This window comes from Eriocheir sinensis, chromosome 47 (genome assembly GCF_024679095.1).
Source record: "Eriocheir sinensis breed Jianghai 21 chromosome 47, ASM2467909v1, whole genome shotgun sequence".
NCBI classification, from domain to species: domain Eukaryota; kingdom Metazoa; phylum Arthropoda; class Malacostraca; order Decapoda; family Varunidae; genus Eriocheir; species Eriocheir sinensis.
Window position 1 is genome coordinate 9,816,245 of NC_066555.1, and position 4,164 is coordinate 9,820,408.

Here is a 4,164-nt window from a genome sequence, read left to right on the forward strand (position 1 = left end):
CACCTGTCACTCAGCGCACCTGCCAGCTACTGATTGGAGAGGACAACTGCCTGACTGCCTTCCACCCTCTCTGTATGTCTGTTCCTTGTCAGGTTGTCTGTCTTTCTGTCGGTCTACCTTGCTGTCTCTCTCTCTCTCTCTCTCTCTCTCTCTCTCACTTTATATATCCAGTCAATAGTGTTTTTAAACATATATGTTTATCTCTCTCTCTCTCTCTCTCTCTCTCTCTCTCTCTCTCTCTCTCTCTCTGTCTATCTGTCCGGAAGTCTTTTTCACTTTTCTATTTAAAACACACACACACACACACACACACACACACACACACACACACACACACACACACACACACACACACACACACACCCACACCCACCCCCCCCCACACCCCCGCACACACGCACACCCACACCCATCCACACACACACACCCACACCCACACCCACCCACCCACACACACACACACACAGACAGACACACACGGAAAGGAAAATTCCGTCCTGGTTCCTTATCGTTGAATCTGTCCTTTAAAAAAAACAAAATATCATCCCTTACTTTTCACAAACACTCGAGCGGGTAAGTGGTTAAAAGGTTCAGTTCTATTATTAGCTTTTTTTTTACCTGTGCATTTATTAGAGTTCGCCTGGTGGCAAGGAGTAGCTGGGGCTGGAGAAAAAAAGAAAGCAATCAGCGGACCAACCCTCCCGGCCTCTGAACGAGTCTCCGGAGGCACATTGAGGTGGGGTAACAGTGGTAACATCAGCGATCTGTTTCCATGTGTGCCAAGCTAGTCAGTAAATTCCGGTAAAAAACTCGAGGCAATAACAAATGTAACGGAGGGAAAGTGACCGCTCACCTCTAAAGTTACGTGTTTTTATATGAATTGGTGTCAAATTAACAGTAGTGAGCGGTCCAGTTCCCAGCTATTCCATGGTAGTCTTAGCTCTCTTAAAGGCTCATAAGACGGCTAAAGAAACAGAGGTGAACCCATTGACCGACTGACTTGTAATGAGGTAAGTAGAGAGGGGGAAGGGGAGTATGAATTTGAGAAGAAAGGAGAGGGGAGGAAAGGAGAGGAGAGGAGAGGAGAGGAGAGGGAGAGGGAGAGGAGAGGAAGAGGATATGATTAGGAGAAGACGAAAAAAAGACGACGAACACAAAGAAGGATAATAATAATAATAATAATAATAATAATAATAATAATAATAATAATAATAATAATAATAATAATAATAATAACAATAACAATAACAATAAAAAGAATAAGAAGAAAAAAAGAAGAAGAAGAAGTGAAGGAACAAGAACAAGAACAAGAAAAAGAAGGAGGAGAAGGGGGAGAGAAAGAGGAGGAGGAGGAGGAGAGAGGAAAAGAGGTAACAGGCAGGAGGAGGAAAGGAGAGACAGCAAGAGTGAGCTTCCGTCCCCCTAGGCCCGTCTCATCCGGCATGTTCTAAGTCCAAAAAGTCGCCTCTTGACTCATTCATATTCCGGAGCGATGATTCTTTCTCCTTTTAGTCGGGAAGTTTGAATTGTGTTTACGTCTTCCCAAAGTGCGTATCAGGAGGATGAAGGACAAATTATGGAGTCGCAAAACTTCAATGACACTTTAATGAGCTTCTGGTCACCTGACAACTCCCGCCGCTCTATAATATAAGGGACAGGAGTGGTATGGGTGTTGCCTCCCCCTCCTCCCCCGCCCCCCCCCACACACACACATCCGACTAATATCTTATGCGCTGCCCCTTTCCATTTCCCTTTCTCCTTTCTTTCCGTGTCTCACATCTCATCTCTCCCCTTTCCTCTCCCTTGCTTCCTTTTTCCCCCTGTGTCTAATCCCTTCTCTCTCTTCCCTCCCCTTTCCACTTCCATTTCTCCTCTCATTCCGTTCCTCACATCTCTTTCACTCTCTTCTTTCCCCTCTCCTTCTTTCCTCCTCTTCCCCAGCCTCATCCCTCTTCTCTCCCCTCCCCTTTCCACTTCTCTTCCTCCTCTCATTCAGTTACTCACATCTTCTCTCCCCTTCCCTTTCCCCTTCCCTTCCTCCTCTTCCTTCAAACCAGTCTCCTCTTCTCTCCCCTCTCCACTTCTCTTCCTCTTTTCATTCCGTTACTCACATCTCCTCTTCTTTCCCCTTTCCAATTTCCTTTCATCCTCCTCTCCCCTCCCCACCTCTCTTGCTTCCTCCTCTCCTCCCAAGCGTGATCTCCTCTTCCCTACCCACTTCCCTTGCTTCCTCCTCCCCCCTTCCCCCCGCCTAATCTTCTCCTGTCTCCCCTTTTCACTTCCCCTGCTTCCTCCTCTCCCCCCCAGACTAATCCCCTCTTCCTTTCCTCCTCTCATCATGTGCTCCTCCTACTCCATCTTCCTCCTACACTCTCGCATCCTTCCACTTCCTCTTGCTTCCCCTCTCTCCTCCTCTCGCCTTTCTACTTCTCTTCCTCCTTTCTCACTCTGTTCCTCATTCCCCATCTTCCTCCTCTTCTCTCTTGCACTCTTCCACTTCCACTCGTTTCCTCCTCCTCTTCTTCTCGCCTTCCTACCTCTCTTTCCCCTCTCAGTACGTTTCTCACATCCACATTTTCCTCCTCTTTCACACCCAATCCACTTCCACTCACTTCCCTCCACTCATCGCACTTTTCCACTTCCCTCCCTCCTCTCTCACTCTGTCTCACTCCTCATCTTCCTCCTCTCTCGAACCCTTTCACTTCCACTCGTCCCTTTCCCTGCCTTCTCCCTATTCCCATCTGACCCCTGCCCATTCCTCTTCCGCCATCTCTTCCCGCTTCTCCTCCTCCTCCTCCCCCTCCGACGACTTGATTCATTACGGGATGGTGGAAGAAAAATGAATACTCCATTCCAAAGTTACTCCCAAGTCGTTCCACCTCCTCTTCTCTCCTCCCCTTCTTCCTCTTCCTCCTCCTCCTCCTCTTCTGCCTCTGAGCTGACCTAACGCTGTTCTTGCCGTTGGAATATTCCTCGGGTACTTTGAGGAATATGTTACTGTATGTTTTGACTTATTTTCTTTTATATGTGTCTTGATACTGATGAAAATTCTCCCGTGTTTGCTATTTGGCCCATCAAATAGAAGTAAGACCCGATAAATGACTCACTACTGCAGCTTTTCATTTTTACCGTTGAGAGTTTGTTTAATAGTGAATACATTGATGCCGAAATAAAAAAGAATCCAATCGCCTCTTTCAATGGAATCAAATCATGGTAAAACTGCATGGCTTATGTGTGAGATAATTGCAGGTTTTTGAATCGTTTTTAGTACATTTTTTATGGACATTAGTTTTTATTTTAGGAATTTTGCATCTGCGGACGAAATGGCGCATCAAACCTGCAGGGGATGAGATAGTTCGTCCCAAAATTAAGCACCGAAGTGAACGTTAAACTTTACAGCAGTAGATACGAGTAGTCAGCTTAATCAGAGCGTGTTCAGTCGTCCGGCAGCGTCCGCGTCTGGTCCGGAGCGTTGATATTAGTGCTGCCGGGGGCCCGAGGACTTGTCAGACGCAATTATAATGTTGTGATATTTAGCCGAGTAAGCTGTTCCCGGCAAACTGTAGATAGTATGAGATGTTAGTCTCTCTCTCTCTCTCTTCCCTTTATTTCACTCTCTTCAGCTGTTTTGTATATTTGGTACTTCTACTTTTTTCACTTTGCTATATTAACGACACCAAGAAAATGAACCAAAGCAATAACGCAACTTGTTTGCTAACTCCTTATCCTAAAGAGCAACAAATCTCGTCTCCCTGAACAGCTATCTCTCCCAGCAGCTGTCGTTCACTCTCCCATCCTCTTCCGTGTCTTTCCCCTCTGTGTCACTCCTCCCCGTCTCTTCTCCACCCCATCCAGCCCATTCTCTCCCTCCTCTCACCCTCCCTCCCGTATCCAACCCAGCCCTCCTTTCCCACCCACTTCTCCTCCTCCCGTCCTTCCGTGCCAAGCTGTTGTTTCTGGTGATTTCAAACATCTGTGAACGTCCAAGTACTGCCAAAAGAGGGGTTGGGGGGTGCCTGCTTGCCTTCCTCCTTTCCATCCTTCCTCTCTCCCTTCCTTCCTCTCTCTTTCCCTGCTGCCTTTCCTTTACTCCTCTTGTCCAGCTTCTCTTTAAAGTTTCCTGCCACCACACACACACACACACACACACACACACACACACAC